Source organism: Delphinus delphis, chromosome 10, assembly GCF_949987515.2.
Source record: "Delphinus delphis chromosome 10, mDelDel1.2, whole genome shotgun sequence".
Lineage (NCBI taxonomy): Eukaryota > Metazoa > Chordata > Mammalia > Artiodactyla > Delphinidae > Delphinus > Delphinus delphis.
Window position 1 is genome coordinate 84,717,322 of NC_082692.2, and position 19,258 is coordinate 84,736,579.

General features: G+C 41.7%; 1 protein-coding gene across 13 annotated transcripts in view; it reads right to left on the reverse strand.

Moving 5' to 3' along the window:
• FOXP1 (forkhead box P1) overlaps positions 1-19,258 on the reverse strand; it is a 595,507-nt gene that overhangs the window by 190,326 nt on the left and 385,923 nt on the right. Inside the window, exon 1 of one of the 13 annotated variants that reach the window (XM_060022909.1) lies at positions 12,277-16,798. The exons of the other annotated variants lie outside the window; for them this stretch is intronic. The gene's annotated coding sequence lies outside the window, so the exon portion shown is untranslated. Of the gene's footprint in view, positions 1-12,276; positions 16,799-19,258 lie in introns of those variants that run through there. 13 annotated transcript variants of the gene reach the window in all.

The window sequence follows — 19,258 nt, forward strand, 5'->3', positions numbered from 1 at the left end:
GCACATAGTTCTCCCTAACGATTCCAACCCCGGCACCAAGCACATGAGAACATCTCAACTTTCCAAATGAGTTGGAGGCTCTGAGCTTTGATCACGGACTACCCACCCCCCATCATCCCCAGCCCACCCCGGGATTAGAATCTTACTTGAAAAGAAAACACTACGCCACTGTCTTCTAATCCTCTTGTTTAAACAACGGGAGAACAAAGAAAGATACGCATCGTGGAATGACCAGGTCGTGTCTGCTGGGGCCTAGGTGTGTCACGTTCAGGTAAAGGGAAGGATTCCAGCATTGTGGAAGTAAAACCACTCAGAGCTCCGCTCTAATGAAAGGTAACTATCTAAGAGACAATCAGACACGATGAGAGGGCACATCCACATCCCAGGTCAGACGATTTAATGGCATGAATGACAGGAATTTTCACGTATTGGCTGCTTCGCTTTCTAAGGGTGTGTTTTCAGAAGCCCTGCAATAAACATTAATAAATAACATTTATGGACTCCCTACTGAATACATGTGGGACACAGCGTACTAGGTGCTGTAACGACTGTGTACATCTGAGATAAGGCCCTCGAGAACAAAAGATTCATCACAGTCTAGATACCATGCAATCTACTTTTCCCCCGTATAATTCCACCTCGGAATTGCTTAAGCCCGCCTCAGACTGTAATGGGCCTGGGAATCCGTGGGTTCTTTGAGGAAAGGTCTAAAACCACGACATATTTAAGCCCGCTGTACCAACGAGGAAAAACACGCTAAGGGAAGAAAGGTTTAGGTGCCCGCTCTCAAATCGTGAGAGGAGGTGTCCACGGAAAGCCTATTTCCCGTGAGCATTCGTTTGCTCCGGGTTCTTTTGTTCTGTCCTCTATTCACTTGGTGGACAATACTGGGTAGAAACAAAGACTGTGGCCCTGGAGTCAGACCTCCTGGGCTCAGTGGCCGGTTGACCCCGTGCCGGCTGTGTGACCTTGGGCAAGTCACGTCACCTGGCTGTGCCTCAGTGTGGCACCTATTACATGGAGACAAGAAAAGGACTTTCCTCCGGGGTTGTTTTGAGGATCAAGTAAAACGATTTCTGGAAAGCACACTGGCTGGCGTGTAGCTCTCAGGGAACATTAGCTATCACAATTCCATTACTAGGAGCTGGCAGACATACCGTAACTGGCGCCAAGGGGTGGGTTTTCTTGTTGTTTTCTGGTTTTTTTCTTTTTTTTATTTGCAATAAAATTTCAAAAGAGAGACTTTGATTTTGTTAACTTGGGGAAAATACAATTATTCAATTATACTTGCAAAAGTCTCCTAACATTACTAGAAGATCACTGCATTATCCCACGCCGAACCACAGTGAGTTTAGATGGGTATTCTTCCGTGTATACAGCTGACCCACCTGAGGTTCAGAGGGTTCCACAGGCTGGTATACAGGCCACAAAGAGAGAGTTGGGATCGAAACTCAGGTCTGTGTGAGTCCAAAGCCCATGCCTTTATCATGACACATATTCTTAAAGGTAACCCTCAGCATGAGAAGGAAACATACCTGCAAACTCCAGATAAACTCAAGCAGTGCTTGGGTTCAGTTTGAAATGCAATCTTATGCTGAAACGTCTAGTACAGAACTGTCCAAGAGAAACAGAACGCGAGCCACATACATCATTTTAAGTTTTCTAGTAGCCACACTGAAAAAGTAAAATAAAACAGGCGGATTTAGTAACGTTAAATATATTTAACCCTTATTTCTAAAATACTATCACTTCCACATGAAATCCACATAAACTTCTCAATGAGATATATTTTGCATTTTTAAAAAAATACTAAGACTTTCAAATCTGGAGTGTGTTGTCCACGTACAGTGCATCTCACTCACATGCTCAACGGCCACATGGGATCAGGGGCCGCCATACTGAACAGCACAGCCCTCAGAGCCCCCTGCAATGACAGCTCATGCCAAACAATACAGAAAGAAATCACTGGTGCCACTAAGTCTTCACCTGGCAGACCTGGGCTTCAGGGAGGACTCGAGCCATCGCCTCATTTTCTCAACTACAATTTAACACTCACGTTCTTAGCTGCAAAGACTCGATATTCTCACCTCTAGCGCAGAAGCTTCCGGCCGCATGCAGGGTGGTACAGTCTGCCCAACTCCAGGCACACATTCTTTCCTGATGTCAGGGAAATGCACGTGTGACACAGAAGTGACACAGATAAGATAGCCCCGCCAAGCAGGTAACTATGAAGCAAATGGGTGATTTTTTTTTTTTTTCCCTGTACTTGTGGACAATCCATGAAAACAAGTCCTGATTTGCTAAATAAAAATAGCTTGGCCATGAGTTCCTTTGGTGAGGTGAGGCTCAGCAGGGGTGCTCACTGACTCGCTGGCTGACAGCAATCTCTTCTGCAGGAAGCACACGGCCAGAGATGAACATTTCACCCCGAGCGCGACCGGGAGGACTGCTGAACAACTGAGTGATCTTGGAGAGCAAAGCATAGCAAGGAAAAAGGGAAGCAGCTCCAGAAAAAATGAGGAGTTTCAAGAGAAGGCCGGATGCATAATGGGATCCTATTGTCCAAGGCTGTGGAAGTGACGGATGGGTCTCCTTCCTTCCCCTTTCCCTCTGTCCTTTCTCCACCCCTTTCTTCCTTCATTCACGCAGCGCCTCCTAAGCGTCCAGCACTGGGCACAGAAAGGAAAAAACACAGCTGGAGCTTCAAAGGCCTGAGGGTGGACAAGTCCATCATCTACCACCATCCAGTGGGGTTGGTGCTTCAGGAAGGGGTGCAATGAGTAGGAGGAAAAGAAGCCAACTGAGCCTGGGGGAAAAGAACAAGGAAAGAGGGCAAATTCAAGGAGATTTCAGGGAAGGAGGCTAGCGTGTGCAAAGGCACGGAATGTCCGGGGAGCTGCTGGGAATCTGGCCTTGTCCTGGTAGAGGGGAAAATGCAGGATAAGCTCTCATGTCATGAGCAGAGGCCAAAGCATAACTAGTAATTTAATACCATTCAAAGAAATTTGATTTTAGGGCCTCCAGCCTAGTTGAACATCTAGAATTTATGAAATGGGCCAAGAGGGAGGCAGAGTCTGTATGATGTTGATATGCTTCTCTGTACAGCAAGGAGGTCGGGAAGGACAGAAAGGAGGGCGGGCCTCCTGAGGTGCTCACGTCAGCGCAGCTGGGCAAAGACTGGTCTCGGCTGCCACACTGGGCCAGGGAGAGGTTCGGAAGGGCAGGGACATGTGGATGTCTTGACCATGAGCTGACTGGGCAAAAGCCAGCTTCAAGGCCTAGAAAGAAGAAAGACCGCCTGGTCCGGGGTGGGATGAGAAGAGCACAAAACTGTAGATGAGCACACACTTCCAATGCACAGGGACAGATCAGAGGATGCCATCTCTGGTTAATGAAACCAAATGGCTTCAGGCCTGGATCTGACTCTGGTTTGCTGAGCACTCAGAAGAATGTTAGAAAATCAACTAAAGAGGTATAGATTTTCAAATTAGTTTTGGAGTGTTGGAACATAAGCCAGAAAGGTTGCTGAGAAGATGGGGATAGGCAACAGTGTAACACAGAAAGGACTTAAAAATCCTGAATGCCTCCAAATTCCAAATACCTTTAGAAAAAAAACAGTCTTCTGGCCTCAGGAACAAAATAATATCAAAATATTAAAAAAATAAGGCAGCATGAAAAAGTTGACCCCTGAAATAGATGGCTCTTAAATACAAATAGACATACTACCCACTCACCTATACCCCAAAAGGGTAGAAATCAAGCCAGATCATTGCATCTGAACATGGTAGTTAAGGGGTAAAGTTGAAAAGACTTCTGAGAGTTTTGAACTCATCCTGTAAGCTATTCGTTCAAAAGGAGAGGAAACAAATACCAGCAATATTAAGGGTACTAATATTAAGCAGTGTCACACAGCAAACCAGTGGCATTATGAAGACAAGAACTGAAATTTTCTAGTACCCAGTTGTCCCTTCATTCCTGCCTTCCGTCAAGAGATGACTGCTAGCTACGTGCTGGTGATGCAAAGGTGGGTTAGGAAGACAGACAAATTCCCTGTCCTCACAAAGCTTCCGTTCTAAAGTAGGAAGCAGATAATCAGATAGTAGAGAAATGAATAAAAGTGACTGCAGGGCCTGAGCTTGCTAGGAAGACTTAAAAGTGAGTGATCCATTAGAGAATGCACAGGGAAGACAAGTTCAGGTGAACTCAGGGGGTCCCCTGGACTGCTCCTTCTGAGCCATTCACACCAACACGTGTGTGAACAGCTTAAACACTGAGCAGCGACCCCGGGCTGCTTCGTAATCAACGCACACGCCCCTTTCACTGCCCCACACACCCTCTGAACCACAGCTGCTCATACACAATACAGGCAATGGAGAAACAGTGTTTCTACAAAATAATACCATATAAATAGTATAAGGGGAAAATGAACTAAAAGATACAGAGAACAGATCGGTGGTTACCAGAGATGGGAGCTGCGGTGGGCAAAATGGGTGAAGGAGGTCAAAAGATATACACTTCCCGTTTTAAAATAAGTAAGTCCTAGGGATGTAATGTAGAACATGGCGACTATAGTTAATAATACTCTACTATATATTTGAAAGTTGCTGAGAGAGCAGATCTTCAAAGTACTCATCACCAGAAAAAAAAAATCTATAACTATGTGAGGTGATGGATGTTAACTAGACTTTCTGTGATGATCATTTTGTAATATATACAAATATCGAATCGTGTTGTGTAACTGAAACTAATTTAATGTCATGTGCCAATTATACCTCAATAAAAGATGATTAAAAATAAATAGAGAATCAAATATAAAAAGGACTCCCAAACTAAAATACAGATAAACACAGGATTGCAAAAGAAAGTCATTGGGCCTCTGAATTTTTCTGTCAGCCCATAGCCCACACTCCAAAAAAAAAAAAAAAAAAAGTAAAATTGTTATCACAAATCCAAGTATGTTAAGCCGGGAAAGGTTAGTGTGCATATAGAAAAAGACAGGTGACGTGTACTTATAAACATTAGAAGTCTACTGCATGCATCAAAAGCACCAGGGGAAACTGGGAACAAGATATAAAGGATCTTCCTTCTGATGCCATGTTTTTAGAGAACCGTTAAAAGGTTGGAGAAAATCCAGAGAAGGGCAAGTAAAATGATTAAGAGGATGGAAAATGGAAGCTCCAGGGAAAGGTTAAAAGGGTTGTCATGGGTTAGCCTGAAAAAGAGAAGGCTAAGGGGCAACTTAAGTAAATGCCTTCAAGTCTATGACGGGTTATTATAAAGGAGTTGCCTACAAGTTATCTTCTCTAACCAGAGAGGACAGAGGAAATTGTCTTAAACTGTGGCAGGAGAGAGCAAATGAATTTGGTGAAACACAGGAGTTCTTTTTTTTTTTTTTTTTTTGCCACGCCACATGGCATGCGGGATCTTAGTTCCCTATCCAGGGATTGAACCTGTGCCCCTGCGGTGGAAGTGTGGAGTCTTAACCACTGGACCACCAGGGAAGTCCCAGGAGTGAGTTCTTGACTGGACCTGACTACGCTGGGGAATGCTGCAGGAGAGAAATTCTGCAGAGAGCTTTTCACCCAAGCAACCCATCTGCCTTGACTATATAAAGGTCTTAATTAGGGCCACGGAGGTGGAGTTGAGACCAAGGACCTTCAGTAGTCCTCTTTTATGATATTTCAACTGTTGGTTCATAAATGTGATAAGGCTTTACTAATATTCCATTGCCCACCCCGTTGGGGGGTTGAAAAAAAGCAAGATCTAGCAAGATCCCCTGGATGGGCTCACAAGTGACATTATTTATAATGCAATAAATGACAGTAAACATAAGCAAGAGCAAAGAAGCCCTAATTAACATCATGATGCTCAGATGGGAAATTAGCCCAAACGGAAGACGCTCTCAGGTCCCATTCTGCTAAATTACAGCTTGATGGTAGAAATGCCGAGGGCGCGTCCTAAATTCAAGCTGAATTCCGGGATTCTCTTCACTTCCTTCCAGAAGATGCCTTTATGGCAGAAGGCTCAAGAACCAATAAAAAAGGTAATTTCACAATATCTCTACTGTGTCCCCAGTCATCCAAAGGGCCGAAGGCAGCTTCAATTCCCACTGCACTATGCTGTGCTTGCCACCTGGCTGGTTTTCAATTGACACCGCCGTGTCTGTGGGTTTTTTTTTTCCCACGTTGGGCCTACTGGGGTTTTGTGAAAAATTGCAACTCCACGTCAGGGTGTTGGTCTTTGCTTGGGTTGTGATGAAAAGTAGGGGATGATTTACACTCCTAGGGAAGAGTGGGCTCAACTCTACAAACCAAGTAAAATTTAAGCTAAGGAGGAGGAGGTCAGACACTGGGGAAACATCCAGCCACTGGGCCATTTGTACCTGCAGTCCTGAAAAGCAATCCCAAAGAGCAAGTTCTGATGCTCTTGTGAAAACTAAGTGCTGAACCTTTGTTGGCATTACGTGAAAAATAGATATTTTCTCTTCAATTCCATAGGGTTCTAGAAAGGTACTGTTCTAAATGGTAGCCGCGAGCTACATGTGGCTAATTAAATTCAAAGAAATTGCAATTAATTGAAATTAAAAATTCAGTTCCTCAGTTGCACTAAGCACATTTCAAGTGCCCGACAGCTATACTGGCCACTGTGCGGAAGAACACATATAAATGAACATTTTCACCGTTGCAGAACAGTCTATTGGGCAGCTCTGTTCTAGGATACAAGGGGCTGAATGAAAGAGGCTTGAGAAATCAGACAAGCAATTTCACAGATGTGGAAACTAAGGCCCACATAGAGAATGTGACTCGCCCAAATAGTTAACAGTCATCTCCCCCCTGAACCCCAGGCCGATGCAGCTGGGACTACAGAGGTCCAAGAGAGGTCACGTGCCACTGAGTCATGGGGGCCTTGGGGAAGGAAGACAAGAGAGGGAGGTGACTAAGCTTCAGAAATGTGACAGGTTGAAAACAGCAGGGTGTAAAGATGGTCCAGGTGGAAGATGAAGCATAAGCAGAGGGAAACATTACTCTTTTATGTGGGCTTCTGAGTCAAGCTCGGCTGACATTTGAGAAAGGTCTAAGAAAACACAGAATAAGAAAGGAAGGGGAAAATGAGGCCTGGTTTTTAAGGTACCTGTTTCAGTTATTTATTGCTCTGTAGCAAACCGCTATAAAACTCGGGAGGCTTAAGATAACATTTTTTTCTAAAATTCTGGGGATTGGCTGGGTTCAGCTGGGTGGTTCTTCTTCGGCGGGGAGCTCGGGGGGGTCACTTGTGCAACTCATTCAGCTGGGAGCTGATCGGGCCCTCCAAGATGTGGGTATCTTAGTTCTCTTCCCCCAAAAGTGGTCTCTCACCATCCAGCAGTCTAGCCTGAACACCCCGACACGGCAAGTGTGTCCCAAGAGAACTAAGGAGGAAGCTGCCAAGCCTGGAACTGGCACAACGTCACTTCCGCTGCATTTTATTGGCCAAAGCAAGGGAAAAGGATGTTCAAAGTAAACGTGAGAGGGACGGAGACTCCATCTCTTGATGACAAGAGCGGCAAAGAACACGTGTGGCCGTTTTTAATCTATCACATTCCCTACATAACAAGCTAAGGAGTTTATACTCAATTTCATTGGAAATTAGGAAGCAACAGATTAAAGCGATCAGAGTCGTGCTTTAGGGAGAAAAATCAAGTTTGATGAGTGCAACTGACAAGGGCAGTGGCTAGAGATACCTCTTAGTGGTTAGGATAGTTTTAGTATGACTTAAAAAATAGCATCTGACTTCACAGGAGGGAATGGGAAGCCTGTAAGAATTACTTCATAGCTATTAAAAATCTACAATTATGAGCACCTATAATTGAAGGCACTGGAGAGAAACTGAGGCAACATTTCAGATCAGAGAAACGAAAAAAAAATGATGCATGATTTACCCAGATGGGAAAAGCTTGTTAAGTAAAGACAAGTTGTAATTCTGGACCAATTTAGAAAAATCCCTACCTGCAGTTTATGTTTAGATTCAAAAAGACTGATAGCCACAGGCCCATCCAAGGAGATGTTAAATAGTCAGTCAAATATACTTTAAGTGCTTTTTAAACCTGGTTTCAATCATTACTTATGAAATTTAAAAAATTCTGCTGAACAGGTAGCTCTCCTGAATTACAAAGTTAAACAACATTTACCATTAGCAAGCCATTATTTGGAAAAGCTGAAACCGTATACTAAATTATAGGGTATAAGAGATACTCAGCTAACTGAAATCTGGCCAAAATATTAGGACAAATGCAACTAAATACTAGCCTGGAATTCTGATTAACCATTTCTTCCCACAGCCTTTGTCTTTATACCTCTTTCAAAATAAGCATTATCAATACGATCTTTTCAGAAGTTCTATTCTAACTGAAGGAGGAGCCATTAAGATGTCTCACGTTAAGATCGTTGAGATTTTTGGAATAACTGTCCATTCTGGTTAGATTTACTGACTTCGTATTACATGCCAAGTGCAGAGATGGAGCGAAAGAACGTGAGAGAGTCGCCATCTTGTTGGATGTACATTCACAGAAATTTAAGCACAAGACAAAGTATAAGCACATCTATCTAGGATAATTTCAGCGAATGATACATGTTGTGATGAAAATCCAATGGGGAGTTCGGATGGTGACATGTGTATGAAGGAACCACTTGAGACAGAAGAGCCTTCCCTAAGTTCTCAAACTGTCAGATGGAAATTAAAGGGCCACGTGTTTTGGCATCTGCAAGCTTTATCTGATCCATTCGTTTCTTAATTCCTTTCTTCTCTGAGGTCTCTTCCGAGCTCTTAAAAAAAAAAAGTCATTTCTCATGTACACACGGCTATATTTAAAATGGATAACCAACAAGGACCTACTGTATAGCACAGGAAACTCTGCTCAATATTATGTAACAACCTAAATGGGAAAAGAATTTGAAAAAGGATAGATACATGTATATGTATAACTGAATCACTTTGCTGTATACCTGCGACTAACACAACATTGTTAATCAACTATTCTCCATTGTAAAATAAAAACTGGAAAAAAAAGTCATTTCAAAGTTTTGAAGCCATTTTAGAAAGCTTAGGAAATAAGCAATTTCTAAGCCATCCATTGCTACTTACAAGAGATGGAAAAGAACCCCCGAAGCTTCCTGTAGATAACAGTGACCCTTTATCTACTCAGGTTAATCAATCAGAATCCCGAGTTGAATATGGTATGAGACTTTGTTTACTAATATTCTAGTTACAGGATACTTTGGGGTAGATCCCTCCCTGATTATTTTTCACATTTCCTAAAATTTTCCTGGTAGCGTTTATCATTCCAGTTAACTACGGCCATCATTCTTCCAAGCCCCATCAATCCGTCTTTCCTTGTTAGAAGATGTATCAACGCAACGGAAAGAAACAGAAAGAAAAGCAAGTTGGTGGCCCATCTACATGGTGCTTTTTATGATCAAACACACCAACAAATACAAACTCAAAAAAAAAAATACTTTCTGAGTTAAAGAACTTTGGATGTACGTTAAGTTTGGCTTCAATGAAAACAATGTGCTCGAATAACAGTTAAATGAGTAGATATCCTTCCAGAATGTTTTTTTGTTCCAGGCACACCCAGGGTCTGTCTTTAACAGGCCCTGATACTTCAATGAAAAATGGAGGTGCCAATGATTTGTAGGCTAAATTAATGTTAAATACTTCAAAGCCCTGGACAAATAAGTCGGCAGCAAAAATTTTATGAGTTCACTTCCTTCAAGGGAACTTGGAGAGCAGGATTTTATTGCTGTGAATTTCTAGTCACCCTTTCTACCCCTCAGCATCTGTTTGAAATATGTAGTAGACAATTGCTTTTTTGGCTGTGACTCAGGTGGTTGAAACACAGGACAAACAGACTACTGTATAGAAGCTTTCCTCTAGCAATGAACATTTTAATTAATTCTTTTGCATAGCAAACGTGGTGGCTGTTCAGATCCCAACCTCCGCAGCACTGTCAAGGAATCTGACTGGTTACAGACTCTGGTGGCCAAGCATGGGGTGATCATCTTAAAACGTGTCTCCTCTCTAGGTTTCCTCACATTTCAGGAGAAGTGGGAAAAACACGAGTAACAGTGAAATCCTGCTCTCTGTTTCCTTCATCATTCGTATGTGTAAAATTCCAAGTTAAATACTAACTTTGAGCTTTCTACATAAATATGAGCGTTCTACAGCGGCTGGCCAAAACAAACAGGTCCCACGGTTTGGAGCAGCAGAATTTTCATAGAAGCCACACACTTGCCCATTTTTCACCAGTTCTTCAAATTCTCTCCCAAGACAATAGAAACGTTCTAGCGGCGGCCCACAGATAGCAGTGAGAAAGGGCTCTCTCTTCCTCACCATGGCGACTGGGGGAGGATCAAGGGCCTGATGCCTGACCGTCAAACGTTGAGTCTGTTTGTAAAATTCCACACAGACCAAGGCGCGCTCCCATCTCGTCAGACCCACCCCAAATAAATCTATAGGCCTGGCTCAAAGGTAAAGAGGAGCCCATCTCGAATGGGTTTTGCTCCATATAAGGATTAGAAAGACACTTGGATGCTGCCTGCACACTGAAAATACTGAATTTAAAGTCATCAAAGGAGAGTTGACTCTCAAGCAGAAAAGACCACACTTTGCTAAAAACCAGTGAATATCATCAGAACAGAACCTGCCTAATGTGAATTCCCACGAATGCCCCCAAACTAACACATTTATATAGACAGTCAGTCTATTTGTAAACTGGGAAATGGTTTTCACCAACATCTTTTAGCCAAAACTACTTCACAAGAGACTGTACTTTTTTTTAGGAATCTGTTTTGTATTCTCTCCTAACAAATCTACTGACCGTTTCTTTCTTTAAAGGAATAAAGCTTACTCACTCCCTTCACTTGAAAACTAAGATACGCTTTATCATACAACAAACACCAAACTTCCTTTGAACTTCAAACTCATGCCCCCTGCCCACCCCCGGCCCATTACACTTGAAGTTATTTGCCTCCAAAATTATAAAGTAAAGTGAAAAGTGAGTGGTTAAGCTGACTAGAGTAACAACTATTTTTCTTCCTTAAACCAATTTACATAGCTTTTTTCCTAGTTGTCCCAAAATGCAGAGTCTTCAAGGAATGTTTCAGGCATTTAAACGGAAAGTGAACTCCCATGAATTCTGGCAAAAATAATGGAAACAAGGACTGAAACAAAAATATCCAATAAAAAACACTTTCTCTTTCCTGAAAGAGATGGAAAGGAAATAAAACACACCCTGAAAAGAAAATGATTTTATAAAACGTTACTAGGAATAGCTTTCACCAAATTGAAAAGGAATGCTACTCCTTCTTTTTGTTTTGTTTTGTTTGTAAAAAATCAAAACCTGTTTCCCAGAAGGACTTCTCTAAAATCATTAGCACCTCACAATTTTTTTAATTTAAGGAACGTAACTCAATTAAGCTTCTTTATATTCAAAAAATTAAGAAAGGGCGCCAATTCTGCCAAGAGGCCTTTTTAATCATTTCAAATAAAAAATAAGTAAGTCGCAAAGGACTAACCAGACATTTCAAAAGTGGTAATAATTTTTTGTTATGTGTGAGACCTGGTCTCGCTATATAAAAATCTCTATTGAACTGTTTGTTGGAACTGGTGTGCACCTTCCATGGGAGAAATTTCTTCGGAGACAGAACTTTCCTGACTTAACGATGGGTCCCCTAAGCCCCACCCTGCCTTTAATTTGCCATGTGGTCCATGGTGGGCAAGCTATGAGAGAGGAAGAGGGTGAATACTGATTCCAGCCAAACAAAACAGAAAAAGAAAAAAGAAAAAGCAACTTGGCTAGAACGGTCTAGACATCACCCACCCCAGAGGCACCTAAGACGAGCAGAAGGCCACATGAATGCCACGAGCCACTTGGAGGTCTCTGCAAAGGTCATCGGTGGGGGGGGGGGGGGCAACAAAACCTCCTCAGCATTTTCTTATAACTATCTTCTATGCATATAAAATGCGAAGCAACAGTATCTTCCAGTGACTGTGTGTAGCCAATGGTGACAGAAACACCAGGTTTCAGCAACTGATTGCAATGTCCCACTTAGCAGCACGAAAACAAGACGAAAGAAGATGGGTTAGACTGCTTGACTTTAAGAAAACAGTTAAGTTCCCCCAAAGGATGACTTTTAAGTTATAACACTACTCATATCCTGGAGACCAGTAAAATCTCAGAAGTATTCATCTGCAACTATTTAGAAAGAGAGCCCAACACTTCATGCCTCCTGTACACACCTGCTATGTGCTCTAGAGAGTGCAGAGGGCAGTCTTCCAGGAACCCAAGCACAGAGACCCAGGAATAAAAGGTAGTCCTTGCCTTCAAGACACTTCGAGTCTTATGGGAGCAGAAGACAAGCAGATGAGAGGCAACATAAGGGAGACGGTGACAAATACCACTGAGAGGACTATCACGGCACCACAGATAATATATGCCACCTGGTGACGTGTCAGCACCCCAGCTCCCAAAGACTCGCACAGTTCCGTTCTTTCAACTTTTCTTGAACCCTGTGTAATTAAACACCAAATTTGGCAACCCGTGCTAATTTTGAAAGGCACTCCCTGGGAATTTAGTAAAAGTTTAAACAACTTGTTTACATGTGTTTGGCCCATCTGTTTAAACACAAAGTTTATTTTCATAGGAGCAGATCTTGGGCGCAAGCGCCTTTTGTACTTGAGACCACTACTGACCTCTTATCCAGCTCTGTCTTCCTAATCTGCATTCTAAATCTCCTCTGTAAACAAAACTCGAATAACAACTTTTTATGATAAATGGTGAACACCTCCAAGATGACAGCTGCAAAATAAACTCGACTTTTATAACCAGGAAGCGTTCTAAACAGACAGAAAAGACTCTTCTGTAGGCTGTACTGAGAACCCACACACAAAGAATTTTCTTTGTGTGTGTGTGTGTGTGTGTGTGTGTCTAGGTTCCCGAGGATCATTCTGAACTGTGTGCATTCCCATCATGCGCCAGTGTTTTCCAGCCCCATGATGCTCTCACTTTTGATTGTGGAGATGATGTTGAAGTGCACGGAGTATTTACTGATCCGGTTATCTTGTTCTGTGACAGGCAGAATCAATCAATCAAGAGGCCAGCTCTGCACTTACATATTCCAGGCACATCTCCGCACTTCAGGATACGAGATCACAGTGTTATCCAGCCAAATTTGATCAACAAATGCAGTTCCCCTGTGCCGCAGCAATCTCAGATGAAGATGTTATTATGTGGAACTGAGCAAAGTGATAAAGACAGTACGGCGGAGCTTGGAGAAGCCCGGCTGGACCTTACTGACAGCTTTTATATACCGAGGCGGCGATGTCCCCTTCTACCAGGATTAGAAAAGTTCCCTTGATTTGAAGAAAATCATGCTGTACGTACACGGGTGACCCCCCACCCCCAAACACTGCATTTCCCCAACTAATACTAAAATCCTCAAGGCAGAAGCAACATGTATTCAGTGTAACGCTGCCAGCAAAATCCTTTAATAAAGACCGCAACATTTAAAGCACAGAAAGCATTCATGTGAATTTCCAAGGAGCTCTTCTGATCGTCTGTTATTACTACAATTGTGATTATTATTAATTGGTGTAAACTAATGCCTGAAGACAAAAATATGTCTTCATCATTTAACCCGTGTTGTGAATAATTTTACTAATATCATGTCTATGACGTGTGTAAGTTGGTGTCAATATTTTAAGTGGCTCTCAAAAAAAAAACCTCTGATACAATCTCTCATTGTGCCAATAGCTTCTACTTCACGAGTGCCCTGCAGTTATTTTACATTATTTAATCCCAAATCCCATCTTTTGGAGTCTACCTTCCTCTTGCATTTTAAATCTTTAATGGGAGCCTTTGGCAGTCCATGGGTACAATGATTAGATATCTGCAGAGAGAAATTGAAAAATTAATCATCGTTTCCATTTTATATTTTTGTACTACACCAAAAATTACTTACTTGTAGAGCTAACTTCTACACTCTTGCAATATGTTCCTTAACACTGCAAATGTGGAGAATGATTTCAGATAAAGCATGTCCAAACGGAGCCAGTAAACAGCCTTAAGTTATTCTTTGAGATCTGTGTTCTGGGTTTTCATCCAAATTTCATTTTGACTCATTTTAATTAAAATCCATTTATTGGTAGAGGTTATGTTACATGTGGCCTCAAACCAGGGCAAGAGTATCCCAAGCTAATCACAGGAATGATGTTAAAATAGTTTATTATCCTTTTATGAATTTTCCTACCTAAATTACAGCATTTCACAACTCTCTGAAAAACCGTGAAACACTATCCACAGGCAGTTTACTATAGAAACTGATCTATGCATTAATCTGCCCTTCACCTACATCGCCCCTGAACCACAAGGAACGATGGAAAAAAAAAACAAAACCACCTCAAGTCAGCTATAGCATCTCGAGTACCATCAAGCTGCTAGATCTGTGAACTCTGTTTTCTTTTTTCATCTTATTAAACTGGAAAGAAAAAAATTCAACTGGAAAATTGTGCCTTTTCGGTTCCCTTGTCATCATGTAATAAGTATGAGAAATATATGTGCAGTGGCCAAATGGCCGGTAGACAAAACACCCGCTCTAAGTGACGCACTGTTTTCCATACCACTCAGACAAAATCAAAACAACAGAACTGCTGCAAACAAAAACAAAATAACATTTCCCATCAGCATTCCAGACAGAGAAAAGTTACAGGAAGAGAAGCTGGGAAAAGAACCAGAATGAAATAACTGTTCATACCTCCACTCTTGGTAGAGCCATGGCTTCAGACAAACAGCCCTGACTTTAACACTGAAATGTTTAACAATTGATAAAATGTTTGCCAGTGTTGAAAAACTTTCCTTTTCTTTTTTAGGCAAACATTTGCGTTGTTTAAAGTGATGAAGTGCTTCTATAGAAGCGAGGGGCCTACATTTCTCTTTTTTTGAAACAGGGAGAGACTTAGGATAAGAGAAGAAACCTCAACTCAGCCACAAGAAAGAACAAAATAATGCCATTTGCAGCAACACGGGTGGACCTAGAGATTGTCATACTGAGTGAAGTAAGTCAGACAGAGAAAGACAAATATCATATGATATCGCTTATATGTGGAATGTAAAAAAAAAAAAAGGTACAAATGAACCTATCTACAAAACAGAAACACAGTCACAGATGTAGAAAAGAAACTTATGGTTACCAAGGGGGTAAGGGGGGGAGGGATAAATTGGGAGATTGGGACTGACATATACACACTACTATATATAAAACAGATAACGAATAAGGACCTGCTGTACAGCACAGGGAACTCTACTCAATACTCTGTAACGGCTTATATGGGAAAAGAATCTAAAAAAGAGTGGATATATGTATATGTATATATATATATATGATTCACTTTGCTGTACACTTGAAACTAACACTACACTGTAAATCAACTATACTCCAATAAAAATGAAAAACAGAGAAAAGAAAAAGAAACTTCAGTGGTAGAAGAAACCCGAAACAAGTGTGTCATTTAATTAATTCTCCTTTCACTGAGAGATAGAGAAATGTTTCCTGGTACTGCGAAGTCCGTCTGGCAGGAGAATGCAAAACTCACTTGAAAAAGTGAAGACCATCTCCTTTCACAGCTGAGTCCCACGTGTGTAACTTCATTACGGTACCAGCTCCCGGGGAAGTTATGGGACCAGGGTTTCGCCTAGATACCTGCCCATAAACTGAGTCAGTGCCCTGACTATCAACATCTATCTGTATTGGACTATTTCATCAAGTCAGTGTACAGTGTCTCCATCACAGTGGATGCTTGTCAGCTGCACTCTTGCTAACACAATTCCTGTGTTTTGCCTGGCAGTAAATGGACGCTTCTGCCGTAGCGTCGTCTAAACAACTCCGTTAACATTTGCCCCCGAGCGGCTCTCTCTTTGTCCCGTCCCTGTCTTCTAACAGATGTCATCCAAGCCTAATCAAGCATAAAATGGTCATAAATATTTCTTTCTGGTAGATTTCACATTCACATTTCATGCAGGGACATGATATTTTTCTGCTACCTCCAGGGAGAGCCTAATGCAAAAACCAGTTACTTACATTCTAGCCTCATGGTCCTTTAGTAAAATGCAGAACGTGTTCTCGGCTCAGAGACATAAAAAGGCATAAGACTTTATCTTCGGTCTTTTGTTTAACTGCACTTTTTTTCTTGCCTTTTCTTCCCCCCAAATGCATCTTCATTTTACAGTTTACACTTCTGCATTACAAATGTGCCTTTGTGCGTGTGAAAATATAAAATGAGATCTAAAAACGGGACCATGTCTACCGTATTTCAGCAACTTCGCGTTTTCAACATTAGGCTCCTTAATTGCTGGCAAAAAGAGATGTTTTGCTCAGATACCTCATTCAAATGACAAGCTATTTAGAAAGTAGATGAGATAAGGAGAGGGCTCTTCTCTTTGGGTTCATTTTCTACACTATTTTGCAACCTTTTTCATCGCATTCAGTTAAAACAATGGGATGAATCCAACGTACAAATTTAAGGTTCGTGCCAATTTACCAGCTGAGGAAAGGAAAGATTACCATGAGATCAGCACCCTTTTCCAATACTTAAACTTTGATCAAGCCGGGGAAGCTACTCCAGATAATGAAGCTGACTCCTTAATGAGAGAAGAATTGGTAATCAGCACAATCGTATTTGTCTTCTGCAAACCTAGTAAATAATGAGGCTTAATCTAAAATAAAACTAGCCTAATAATACTTTTGAGGCCATATGTCTGTTTCTCTTTCCTATTCCTTTTGTCAAAACACAAATCTTATGCTGCTATTTAAAGTCAACTGCAAAACACCTACCAGTATATATCACAACAATGGCCCTCCCCCCCCACCCTTCACTCCGCTGAGCCTAATATTTCATTACTGCTAGTCAAATCAAGCTTTCAGGCAAATAATCTCCATTTTTAAAGTTAATGAGATATGGTCATGTCGACAACAGCTTGCAGAAACTTTTCATTTTAATTCCTGCAGGCTGTGCTGGCCTCTTTTACAGCAACTACTGTATGAATGAGTCAAATTTGCCAACATGGCTTATGTAGACAAGTGCACACTAATTAAAAATACCCACTGGTATCATAATTTAAATACCATGAAAATAAACTGTGAAAGCCGTTCGGATCCAGTCTCATGGTTGCCTTTGAGCGCGCTTCCTTTGACTATAGGATGTTTTATTGCTGGCATGTTCTTAGCTGAAAACCACTTCGCATCTTGGAGGAACTGGGGATTGTGATATAATTATACAATTTGTGTTAATATTTGTTTCGCATCAGCTCTTAAACAGGTCTCCCAGAACGACCACTAATTAAGAAAACCATATTGCAGAGGTGAGCGACAAATTGACACTCCTGATTTAGGGTCCATCTACAACTTCTCTGGGGTCTCTCGTGCCTCCTCTTTTCTCTCTCAGCTCAAGCCATGAGGAAATCAAAATAAAAACACGGTTGCTTCCGTCATTCTTTTATTCTTTTTAAGTTTTCATTCCTTTCAATATCTGCATTTTAACTGCTTTGCTTCCGAACAGCGGAGAGAGGGCACACTTCTTTAACTACTTCTAATCCCGCAGTGCCGCTGTAACTTCTTTTCATCCATCCACCCATCCATCCACCCATCCATACACACACATTCACACACATACGCACTCACATTTTTTTTTTTAATTTAAATGATTTTCGGCAAGGGAATTCCACAGTCTACCTTTGCCAGGAGAAAAGCACATTTCACACGGGGTAAAAGAAGTTGGCACCTCGAGAGTTAAAGCTATTGGGTTAAATCTGCAATTACCTCTGACTAAAACCAGAGAGACATATAGGTAAATAGCAGAAATGAAGTCCCCAGGTTCCCTTCAGAAGCCGTCATCACATTACTACCAGACAGAAACTCTTTAAGGACCATTTTCAGATGTTAAATCATTGTTCGCGCTGCACATACTCTTGCTGTTCCTGGGGGAACGATATCTGAAGAGAGCATGGTAACAAATGCAATCCTGTAAACAGGCATTTCCCTTCTTGTTGGGATTCTACCTTTGTAGCCCCGCTCCTGGCTCTGTCATCCAAGCCCCCGCTCGGCTTTGAAGTTAAAGTACTGAATGAATGGCGTCATCTATTATCCAGAGTGTGCATGTAGATTATAAATAAGAAATACAAGTGATTTTCAGTGCACTGCTTTTGCATTAGCCAGACGCCTTCTCTCTTACCTCTTCCTGTCCTTCATACCTTACAACCAACAATCTATTTAGGAGAACCTGAATTTCCGGGTTTTTTTCAGAGGGAGATGCGGACTGGAACACGTGTCTGCCGAGATGTGAAAAGTTGGACTGACCCGCAGAAGGCTGGGGTCTGGGCCTGGGCTCTGAAGCCAGCCTCTCTCCCTCCTTAACCCTCATCTGACAGATGCCCTTCAGGATGGGTGTCTGGTGACGGGACTGGCTCTTCATTTACATTTTTCTGTTGACAAACAGAGTCCATGAATATTAATTATTCTGAAGTTTATTTGCAGAAATGGCACTTTCTAATTCTTATCAATTATTTATTGAAAATCTCCCCTACCTAATAATCTCATTAACATTATTATACTAAGGCCAACAGCAAATATTCCTTTGATAAGTAACAACCCAACCCGTTATCCTTCCTGCCAAATCTCACGTAGCCTCCTCCTTTGCTTCATCATGGGTAACCCGGCTTTTGATTCCAGGAAGCTCTAGGTGAGTCCTCCATGTTTGTTTGTTTTGTTTTTAATAAAACAAAACTCACATACAGTGCCTTTTGAGTTGAAACTGAAAGTTTCGGATATACTACACGAAAGGGAAAAAAAGAGAGAATAAAAATTAAAACCTTGGAGAAATATAGGGATGCCTGTTTTTTGGTTTTTTTTTTAATCCCTGTTGGTTATATGCTGAATTATTAAATGGAAATCCCAAGGGATGAAAACCCCACAGTCATGGAGCATGAGTGACCCCAGGGGAACACCTCACATTTAGAAACATGTGAGAGCCTGAAAGAATGGAATGCAAACGAAAACCACATCTCAGTGACGAAGACATCTCATGTTTAGTTTCATTGCTTCAAAGCATTTTGACCTATGCTACCTTGTTTGCTTCCCCTAATGCCCCTGTGAGGTGTGCAGGACAGTTATTATTAACTTTACCCTACAGATGAAAAAAAACCGAGACGAAGCAAATGCCTAAGGGCATC